Below are 12,150 nucleotides of genomic sequence, written 5' to 3' on the forward strand. Positions count from 1 at the left end.
AACGCATCTGGTGCAACTATGCTTAGTTCTAGGTACTCAACGATATCCTGAGAAAACTGCTCAAATTTGACCATTTTTTTCTATAAAATGTGAATGAAATTCGCAAGAATAGTCATAAAACTATTAAAAGCAACATTTCTTAGTATTGGTGAATCCATTTTGGGATAAACGAAACCAACATTGACGTCAAATGCCGGTCATTCTATCAAATTTTCAAAAATATAGATATAAGAATATTCCAATGACTTTCAGAAAAAGTCACATATCTCGCAAACCTGCAGCTAATTTGTACAACTCTATAAACGCCAAATAATTAAAAAATTGTCTGGAATTTTAACTGCAATAAAAACTATAGTCAACTAGCTTACCATTTGTGTGTATCACTCTCCTACTTAAGCAAAGCTAGAAGCAATTTTTAAGGGAAACAAATATTGTAAAACAAAGTGCAACTTTTAGGTGCATTTCTAGTTGTTTCGCAGGGTAAATCACAAAACTGAATATGAGGCATTTGTCGTGGGATACTTAGCAATGGATCCCAACAATAATATCGTTAGTTCTATGTAATTTAATTTTTGAGTAAAGTTCCACTAAAGTTCCCATATTTCGTACTGTGCGGGGGTAGCTACCCATTAGGTGGTGGTTTGGTTAGTTTTGCCTATGGCATCGACAACATCCTGTTGGGCTGAAGAGACAACCTGTTGCTGTTCTCAACGCTATAGGTCGGTCTGAGGTAAACTATGCGACGCCAGTGTGGTTTGCAAACGTAAGCGATACGAAATGGAGAACCTTGCAAACCTGCCACTGGCGCCGCATAGTTTCCTATCGACCTATCGCGTTGTATAAGGTAACCAATGTTTTTTTTATCTGCTCCCCAAGTACTGCCGCTAAGGGACTTGAGGATTCTGTTTTTGCTTCTCTTCTTATCGTAGACTGATGTAGCATGCCCGGACGACTTGTACATGCTATATAATGTGACCCCAACTACTTTTGAGGTCGAATTTATTGACCCATCGACTTGCATATTCAGTGGGACCTTCATTTCCACCCTCCATATGGTGTTTGCTGACTAAGTGGCGGATATTTTCATATTCCACAAATGTTATCAACTGTGGAACCTGACGCAATGAGCGTACAATCATCCGCGTATATAATTAACTCAATTAAGGTAGAGGTTAAACAGTTCTGCAGATATCACCCATCCTTTGGGAACCTCCGTTTCACCCTACGGACTTTGGACTTCTTGTTTCTGAAATCCACCTATGACTGGCGACCACACATATAGTTAGTGAACTAACGAGGGTTAATATTCTCGAGATCATCGAGTAGCTTAGCATGGCTGTCCGTATCAAAAGCTTTAGTCGGATCCAATGCTACCATCACTGTTCAATGACAATGACGGTCTGTTCTGGTTGAGATATCGCCTAATATGTGTGGAAATGGCGTGCATTGCTGTTGTGGTACTATGCTGCAGAGGCACCGCCGCGACCTCGATCTTACGTCGGAGTCCACTGCAATTACATTGCAAAACTTATGTAATTCCAGGGATAGGGACAGCAACGACTGGTGTTGAGGGCTGTGTGTACGGTTGCTGTTTGTTTGGGGAACTGCAGTGTATTGTATTCTGATGACGAAACACTCATGGCTGTGTTCAAGCAGGAGGTAGTCCCTCAAATGGACGAGTCTAAAGAAACCCCTGAGGTGGGAGCATCTCCGATCTCTATTGCATCTCACCGGAGATGGAGTGTGGTGGATACGGCTGTGTCAAACCGAGCACATGCCCACATTGACATTCAATCTACATTGGACATGGGGTTTCGTTCGTCTCCGTCAAGGATACTCTACACCCAACAAATAAAACGATGCAAATGCAAACATGTGTATGTATACTAAACTGCCTATCGTTAACGGGAACAATTGAACTATACTGAACGGCCTAGTTCACTATCTAGTTCAATGGACACCGGTCGTTTGTATGAACAAACTACGTATTCTTAATATCACACGTCAGTTTGTATGACGTTACTACGCTTTTGAACTAGGACAGTGAACTAGGTCGTTGAATTGCCCAACTATACGGAACACTGACATTTGTGATACCGGGTCATCCAGTGTCGAAGAACTAGACACAAGTTTTTCAGGGAAGCTCTTATTAGATTCGTCATCAGCCGCTTCAATTCCTTTGTCAAGTTTGAACATATTGGAGATGTCCTTCGAATAAACATTTTGGTTGGTCATATTAGCGAATTCCCCTCTGCCTTCTTTTTATATTATATTGTTTACTGACATCAATTCTATTTTAAATTTTATAATTTTCAGAAAAATACACTGTCCTTTGTGGTACTTTTTTTACAAATTTGGGGAGGATCCAAAACAGAAACATTACATCTTTCCAAAGACTACTGATTAAATTTAAAAATGGAAATAGGCTCTTGGAAAGCCAGCCACTTGAAAATAGTACCACTACAACCACATGGTGTGGATTTTCACACCAATTCTTGGAAAATGGCAAAACATGTAGTTAGTGTGGTTTCTGGTGACATATCACTCATGCGCGCCTTTTTTACAACAGCTCTACTATTTCCACAGTAGTCTTAAGGAGGAGTTAATGATTATAGTTCTTCTGACTTATGGAGCAAATGCAGAGCATGTCATGTGATCTATTTAGGATTAATTAAATGCGGGATGACCACATTTTCACGCTTCGACTCACGGAAAATGTGTGACAAAGTCCACACCTATGGCGCCGTGTTGTGATTACGAGAGTGGCGTTTTGTCTGAAATTCAAGTAAGCATGGCACAAACTGTCTGGCAAAGGGGGAATATGATATTCATATTTTTAGTAAGGAAATATGAAAAATTATCAATATGCACATATATGTAGAAAAGGCTTAATTGCTTTTGTTGCGGCAATTACAAGATGAGAGTGACTCCAAGTCGCCGAGTTGCCGTCTTAGACTCGTCCACAGGGAAATTAAACAATTTTCAACAACAAATAATCAAACTAATAATAATTGTTTATGTTTCAATTCATCGTTAGCCACAAAACGGGGGGTTTCGTATTTCAATATTTATCTCTTGGTTTCGATGAAGTCTCTTTCTCTTCCTTTCATTTCCCTTGCTAATAGCAAGTGGATGGGGATTTAAAGCCGAGGACAAGCATAAACATTCTATATGAAGTGTTATCGTAATTTTATTACCAACCATAACTAATAGAATTAGTTTATTTAATAAGAAAATCCATAAATCTTTAAGCGTTTGTCAACGATAGACATCATTGAAGTTATTTTTTTCTTTTTCACCCCATTTACGGGAATGAAGTGAAAAAGTGGAGTTAACCACACATTGAAACCGAAACGTTGAATTTACCACACCAAGGTTATCGCTTGTTCGTTAATAATTTATTGAGAAAATAAATGAAAACGCATTATTTTTTAAACTGTTAATAATTTCTTTAAACAATGAGATGATGATGATGGCTTCACACTTTGACAATATTAAAACACTTCCAGTAAGAGAGGGATTTTGAAGATAAGAGAACGATGAAACGTTTTACTCGTAATCTGGGACTTATATAAACAAATTAGTTTTCAGTGAATTTTCCATATAACAAGTAAAAACGTATCAGTCGCCTTTGACGCCAGAATTATACCCTCAGCTGGTGTGAATTGAAGCGTAACTGAAACTGAGCTTAAACTAATTTTGGGAAAATATTACGAGATCAAAAGTTTAAATCAAATCGAATGTTCGGTTTAAGACACCTCGCACGTACCATTTTAGCGAATATTTTTGAATTTTGTGGGGAAGGCACGGGAATTAGTAGATTGCACCATCATAGAACTTTGTCTAAAATTCGCAGAAATATTACAATATGGAATGTTGCGACCAACGCAAAAGTTGTCGTCCCCAGCCCAGGGTTTTTTACAGCAATTTTACAGCGAATACAAGTTGTTGCAAAAAATCAAAGCTATTCTAGAGGAGGACTTAAACTGCATTTTTCCGAAATTTTGTGTGGGATGTATCCGAAGGAGTGGATCTATATGGTCCATCTTCGAACTTGAACTAAGTTTAAACACATTTAAACACTATAAATCTCCCGGACCAGATGGCATCATACCTGAGATGATGCAGAATGCATCTGAGTTGCTTATCCCTTCTCTGGAGAGTATTTTCAAGGCGTGTTTGATTTTGTCATACATTCCGGTTCTATGGAGAGAAGTCACAGTAACATTCATTCCTAAAGCAGGAAAACCTAGTCACACACTTCCAAAAGACTATAGGCCGATCGGTCTGTCATCCTTTCTGCAAAAAACTTTGGAAAGACTATTGGACCTTGAAATTAGAGGCAAACTACCAATTTCATCAATCAGTTCTGCCCAGCATGCCTACAATAAGGGCAAATCGGTAGAAACTGTTCTAAATGATGTTGTCGGGTTTATCGAGAGGAATATGGACAACTCAAATTTTACGTTACTCAAATTTTACGTTAGAAGGAGCCTTAAATAACGTCAATTTGGAGTCAATCCATAATTCACTTGTGGGCTTGGACATATCCCCTACCCTAATCAGTTGGATTGACCATATGCTTAGTAGTAGGATAATAAATTCGCGCATCGGCTATAATTCCATTAGGAAGTCTGTCACCAGAGGCACACCTCAAGGAGGAGTACTTTCTCCATTACTTTGGCTCCTAGAGATCAATCAAATGCTCCAAGAATTTGACAAACTTCGCATTAAAACCAACGCTTACGCCGATGACGTTGTTTTGATGATAAGTGGGAAATTCCCTCAGACCATATCGGATGGCATGCAAGGAGCCCTTATCAAGTTAGCGGGTTGGGCCCATCGGAACAGACTAGGGGTAAATCCCTCTAAAACAGAGCTGGTCCTATTCACAAGGAAGAGGAAAATTGATACATTCACTCTACCAACGCTAAATGGTGTCACTTTAGAGCTCTCTTTGGAAGCCAAATATCTAGGCATAATTCTGGATAATCAGCTATCACGGAAAAGAAATGTCGAAGAACGCGCCAAGAGAGGACTAATAACACTGTACACTTGCAAGAACTCCATTGGTAAAAGTTGGGGACTGAGACCACAAGTCATCCACTGGGTTTTCATGACAGTCGTACGCCCAGTTCTCACCTATGGAGCTCTAGTTTGGTGGAATGCTCTAGACAAGAAATCATATCTGCGTGAAATAAACAGAGTCCAAAGAGCAGCATCAATGCACATAACTGCTGCTGCTAGGAGCATTCCACAGGCAGGCCTTAACGTGCTGTTGGATCTTACTCCCTTAGATCTCATTGTAGAGGAGCAGGCAACCAGTGGTGCGGCTCCCAACAGGGCCACGCCGCGATTCTCAACCGAACGAATGTGCCAACGAGCAAGGAGCATTTAAGTGACTACATATCACCACAAATGAACTTCGAGCAAATAGTTGTGCACATACCCAACAGAGAAGCCTGGACCCACAACACTCCACCACTAGACCGTATAGAGGTCTATACCGATGGATCTAAGATGGAAAATGGAACAGGGGCAGGTGTATACAGCGACTCTTTTAAGTTGAATAAAGAGTGTAGCGTTTTTCAAGCAGAGATTTTTGCAATCAAAAAAGCTGCAGAACTGATTAAGAACATTAAAGGGGACATCGATGGACCCTTGACTATATACCTCGATAGTCGGGCGGCCCTCAAATCAATTATGCCCTTTTCCATCAAGTCTTCAGTTGTTTTGGACCGTATAAAAGTATTAAGTGACCTAAAATCAGCAGTAACAATGTGTTGGGTCCCAGGTCACAGCAAAATTGTCGGAAATGAAATGGCGGATGAATTAGCACGCCGCGGGTCAGAGTCAGAAGATATCATTATCGAAAACTCAGTCAAGCCACCCTTGTGCTACTTCAGGCGGCTGTTAGAACATGGCTATCGGAATAAGGCTAGCCAGATTTGGCAAAACGAACCTGGTTGTAGGGTTTCCAAAGCAATCTGGCCACTGCTTTCCAAACGCAGAACATCATATCTACTTTCATTGAAAAAGATCGAACTCAGACTAACAGTTGGTTTAATCACAGGCCACTGCAATTTCAGAGCAATGTCTTATAAATGGGGAACAACCGAAGGCGCCGACTACTGCAGACTTTGTGAGGACGAGAAGGAATTAGAGACAATCGAACATTTACTGTGCCGCTGTCCAATGCTCACGAGCAAAAGACTACGGATAACGGGTAAACACACGATCCAGTCTCTCTCACCCTTCTTTGAAACCGAACTAAAAAGTCTTCTTCTTTTTGCCAAGAGTCTCAAATGGCTGCAGCAAGAAGAATTGGCAGTACCACCATGAACAATTAAGCTTTTCTTTCCCAACTTCTACTTCAATTCAATCCCTCTACTCCAGTTTATAGGTCCAAAATTAGCCCGCTTTTGGAAGGTCACAACGGACTGGTCTTAGGAACTTTAATGTTCAGCATGAGTTGTGACATTCGGTACTTGGCAATGACGAAAATAATAGTTCTACGTTTTGCATGGTCAATGGTATGGACACACCAGAATTAGCGGAGAGTGTCGTAGTTCGCTAGACATAACCATCGTGTCACCTAGTCTGAAAAATTATGTCTCGTTGTCAGACCATCTCCAATAATCGTCTCCATCGGGAGACTGGCCTACTTCATCACCTCTGAACGCCGCACTTTCATCAATATTGGGAAAACTACTTTACGTAATTTAATCGTGTCACCTGGTCTGAGACTAACCCGTCGATACTTTTGGGTCAGACCATCTGTCTATAATCGTCAACTTCAGCAGACTGTCCATTCCATCACCTCTAAACACCGCACTTTCATCAACCATGGGAGAGCTAAATGAATATTATGTTTTCGGCGGAATAGGAAACCAATTTCAACAACAACTGCATCTTACAGCATTGTAATGGTTACTACTACTTTCAGCTTCTTTGATTAGCCTTGTTAAGCCAAACCCAGTGACCCCAGAGTTAGGGAACTGACACTGATAGTTAATAGGTTGGTCGGTGAGTACAACTGGGACAAGTAGCTAAATCATCTGAAAAGTAGCAACATTGGAACAGGAATAAGTGAATTCTGGGCAACGGTTAAGTCACTTTCGAACCCTGGAAAGAAGGAAGATAGGACCACAGCCACGTTTAGCGACGTTACTCTAACTGATTCCTAGAGGTGCGCAAGTTATTTTAATCGGCAATTTGTTGAGCTGGGCGTAAGTGACAGGGCGAAAAGAAGAGTAATATGTCGCATTAGATTTCTCTCTGCCGAGGTGGTACCATCACAATTCACAATGGATAATGTTACGAATGCCATCAGGAACGCTAAATCATCCAAAGCATTAGACCCTGACGGCATCTCTATGGTAATGCTGAAACAGCTGGATGAGCCTGTCGGTAGGCACCCACACTGTGCCGAGAGTTTCAATGTCGAATACCCGAAGAGAGAAAAATTTTCAAACATAGGCGGCGGGACTAGCAAATAACCGTCATTACATCGTCGAGCCAGTCCCAGTGACCCCAGAGTTAGGGAATTGCCACTGGAAGTTAATAGCTTGGCCGGTAGGCATAAGCGGAACACGTGGCAAAATCATTTGGATAGTTGCAACATTGGAGTCGGAATTAGTGAATTGTGGGCAAGAGTCAGGGATGGAAAATTAAAAATTTCAAAAGGTACTCAATTGGTACTTTTTTCATTAAAAAGCTACTTATTTACTATTTTTTTAAGAAAAAAAATTATTCAGTAAAATCAACAACAAAGGCTTATATCTTTGAAATCCGAAGAATATTGCAAAATGGTATATATTTGTATACCATACTGAAGAGTATGGGGTGCCACCGTGGTGCAATGGTATGCACACCCGCCTTACACGCTGAAGGTCGTGGGTTCGATTCCCCGGCCAAGCAACATCAAACAATTTTCAACGGTGGCAAAATGCCCCTTAGTAATGTTGGCGACATTTCCTGAGTATTTCAGCCATGTAAAACTTCTCTTGGTATTGAAAATGGGCTCTATCATACCAAAATTGTTGAAATTTGGTAATTAGTCTTCGTTGGGGTTACCAAACTCTCCCCCAGGAATTTTTCAGTGCAGGTCCATGTTCTGATATAGCCCCCATAGAACGACATTGTAAAGGTTTTAGGCTCGAACTTACTAAAATTAGGTACTTTGTATTCGATATGGGTATAAAGTATTCCTATAGAGAATTACAGATATAGAGAATTTTTCGCCAGTAATCAAAACGATAGGCAGAATATCGGTAGTTTGCCAACACTAATATAGCCCCCATAAAAGAGGTATTTCAGGTTCTCATATTGGAATGTACTTCGATACCGCTCGATGTGAATTCTTTTAAATGATTAGTCTACCGTAGTGACTGTACCTTGATATTTGGGATTCTCAAAGGGTGGAACAGCTCCACGAAGAAAATGATCAATATAGGTGCATATTTTGGTATATTCCCAATATGAAGGTATATACATCTAGATTTTTTAAATTTCTAGCAATAATAATCTTGAATTTTTATTTTGAGTGCCACATACAATTTTTCTAGACTGGAGTATGTGAAATGGTACTGAATTGATCGCGGGTGTACTTTATAGTGAAATGGTACTGAAAAAAGTACTATTGTACTGAATTTTCCATCCCTGGCAAGAGTTAGTAGATGAGACCCCTTTCACTGATCAGAAGAGGTGCGCATGTTCTTTAAATCGACAATTTGTCCAGCGCCCCGGGAGTGATAGGGCGAAGAGAAGACGGTTAGGTCACTCTGGAACCCTGGAAAGAAGGAAGATAGGACCACAGTCACTTTTGGTGACGTTACACTGGCTGATCAAAAGAGTTGTAGAAGTGGATCAGGTCGTGAGAGACAGGGCAAAGAAGAGTGTACTACGTTGCATTAGATCCCTTTCAGCCGAAGAGGTACCATCACAGTTCACAATGGATGATGTCGCAAAAGCCATCAGGACCGCTAAATCATCCAAAGCGTTAGGCCTTGACGGTATCTCCATGGTAATGCTGAAACAGCTGGATTAGTCGAGAGTTGAGTATCTTACGAAAATTATCAACCTGTCGCTAAACACCCACATAGTGCCCGAGAGTTGCAACTTTTGAGCCATGGAAAGATGGAATATAGAACATCAGTCACGTTTGAAGACGTTATGCTGACTAATCGGAAGAGGTTGCGAAGAGAAGAGTACTACGTCGTATTAAATTTCTTCATACCGAGGAGGTACCACCACAATTCATAATGGATGATGTTACAAATGCCATCAGGAACGCTATATCATCCAAAACGTTAGACCTTGACGGTATCTCTATGGTAATGCTGAATGAGCCGGGAGGTGAGTACCTTACGAAAATTCTAAACCCGTCGTTAGCCACCCACGTCGTGACCGAGGTCTGGAAAATGGACAGGGTGGTCCCGCTACTAAATCCGGGCAAGAATGCCAGCAAAGGTGAATCGTACATGCCCCTTTCGCTTTTGTCGCCATTAGCAACGACTCTTGAGGTTTTAGTCTGCCCCAGCATCAGGAAAAACTATCCAGTTGCATCAGCATGGGTTCCCTAAGCCGCACAGCACTACAACATCGCTGCACGCCAACTCTACACATATTAGTTGAGGACTAAACAAGAACAAGCGGGGTGATGGGACAGTGTTAGTGGCTCTCGACTTTGAAAAAGCCGTTGATACTATCAGGCACTCCACGCTGTTTGCGGACTTCGAATAGACTACCCCTCGGCCAAGTTTGAAACTTTGGATATGTGTGGAAACCAGTCAAATGTGAAATTCGGGAATACTCGTAAGAATTCGAAGCCTAGTAGACTGAAACAAGGAGTTCCCCAATGTGTCTCTATCTTTCCTGTATCCCACCCCCTCCAGATAAAATTGGGATCATAACGTATGCCGATGATTGTACGATCTTGGCGTCAGGCACCTTCTCTGATGTCAATTGTGAAAGGCTGAGCTTCTATTTGACTGATCTTACCGCACGAAGATTATGCACATGGACGGTGGAGATGACGTGTTCTGGTCGATGGCAGCAGAATTTCAATAACTAACTACCCCTAAAGCCTAACGATAACACGTCGTACGCCCATGCGACTGCTATCTGCGACAAGCTGAGATGTAGAAACAAGATCCTCATGTCCCTAGTCAGCAGTGAAATATTTTCCGCCCGAGGTATATGTAAATATCCGCCAGTAAATCTGAGGACACTCTGTTCACATAATGGATTTCGGAGATGAACACAGAATTGAACGTCCATGGGAGTAGAATTCTGATACCTAACTACCCCAAGATTCCAGGGGTAACATTCGACATTGTGTTCATGTCGTCCGCGAATTCCACAGTATCTGTGACAAACTGAGATGTACAAACAAAGTCCTCAAATCCGTAACCGGCAGTGCTGGGGATACAGATAAAGAAACCTTGTTGATCACATGTAACGCTATGCAGTGCAGCACATGCGGTTAAATGTTGGCCGATCTTACTACGCTTTTCCGCGCAAGGAATATGCAAATATCCGCCACTAAATCTACGGACACTCTGTTTACCACATGGACTGTGAGGATGAACATAGGATTGAATGTCCATGGCAATAGAATTCCGATGTCTAACTACCCCAAGATCCGACGGGTAACATATGTTCATGTCGTCCGCGCATGCCACTTCTATCTGCAACAAACTGAGATTTATGAACCAGGTCCTCAAGTTCCTAGCCCGCAGCACTTGCGATGCAGAGAAAGAAACCTTGTTGACAACATGATTCATTCACGCAGATGCCACAAGCAGCTATGGTGTTATTAATGTAGCAGAATAGGTTAATACTGGGTTGGCAGCCGTTGGTCTGTTTCTGGTCAATCCAGAGCCCGCTGTAGTGGGACAACTATCGTGTGAACGCGGACCTCGGAGAACATTCTCCATTTATCAAACCAAAGTAGTTTTGGTCCAATTGAATTCTTCAGGACAAGGATCGATAATACCGTGCAAAACATCTGCCAAGCATGCGCCGCAGGTCCGCATGACATAGTGCCTTGCCAAACCTACTCAACTAACTACAGTAGCTCTCTGGTTACAAACAATTGAAGCAGCCACATTCCTAGACCTGATGATAGAACCTGAGCCCGATTAAGTAGGAAAACGAGCACACAATCATATCATATGCTGTTACAACAACAACAACTTATTAAACATTATTTTAAAATTACTGCTAATTCGTAAATAAACTAACAATTAAAATTATTTGAACAATTGTTAATTGTCCATCTGATGTATTCTGCGTGAAAGGACCCGCATTTGCTCACTTTCAATGTATATTGGCAAAATGCATACCAAGTTGGAAAAATGTTGATTTCAACTTAAGCGGCAATTACAACCTTTTAACAGCAACAAGGATTCCAGATGTCCAATTGTGGTTAATTAAGCATTTTAGCACATATGCCGTTTGTTTGAAGAACCCTATCAACGTTTATAAACCACTTACGGTTTGGAGAAATTCAAATGGGGGTTGTTTGTCCGTTCCTTCCTTGTCATCATCATCGGCAGCAGCACCTTTGTGGTTGTTAAATGTCCTTGTTAGCGTTTTCCATGTAATCTCTCTTTATTGGCATTATAACTTTTAAATTGGCTTCGTTAAATGTTGACGGAGTTGTTGGATGTTGTTTTTGTAGTCCTTATTTATTATAAAGATGATTATCAAATTAAATAAAATCCTCTTCAAATTTTGATCTTTCTATGTTTGTGTATTGATTATGAACATTTGTTTTGGTTTGGGATGTGTTATGTGTTGCTCTATTAATCCCTCTCCATCTTTTTTTTTCACCCCCACACAGTATTAAACTTTTTCCTTTTATGTGTGCGCTATGGATGATTGGCTGTAATGCTTCCTCTCTGTGCCAGTATTCATCTATGTTGTGATAAAATCAATCTCCCACCTCCCCCATATTTATTCGCTTTCCGAATTCCAAGCATACTTGAAATGTTTAATGATGACACCAACAAAAACAAAAGCAACATCATGGAATATCCAATTTTCAAAGTGATTTTCGAGTATTTATCGTTGTGGCATGTAGAGAGTAGAAGGCAAATATGACTGGCCAATTATGAGCAGATTATTGAAATGTTAAACGTTTCC

Source organism: Musca autumnalis, unplaced genomic scaffold (genome assembly GCF_047663935.1).
Source record: "Musca autumnalis isolate F117 unplaced genomic scaffold, ASM4766393v1 scaffold_1, whole genome shotgun sequence".
NCBI classification, from domain to species: Eukaryota; Metazoa; Arthropoda; class Insecta; order Diptera; family Muscidae; genus Musca; species Musca autumnalis.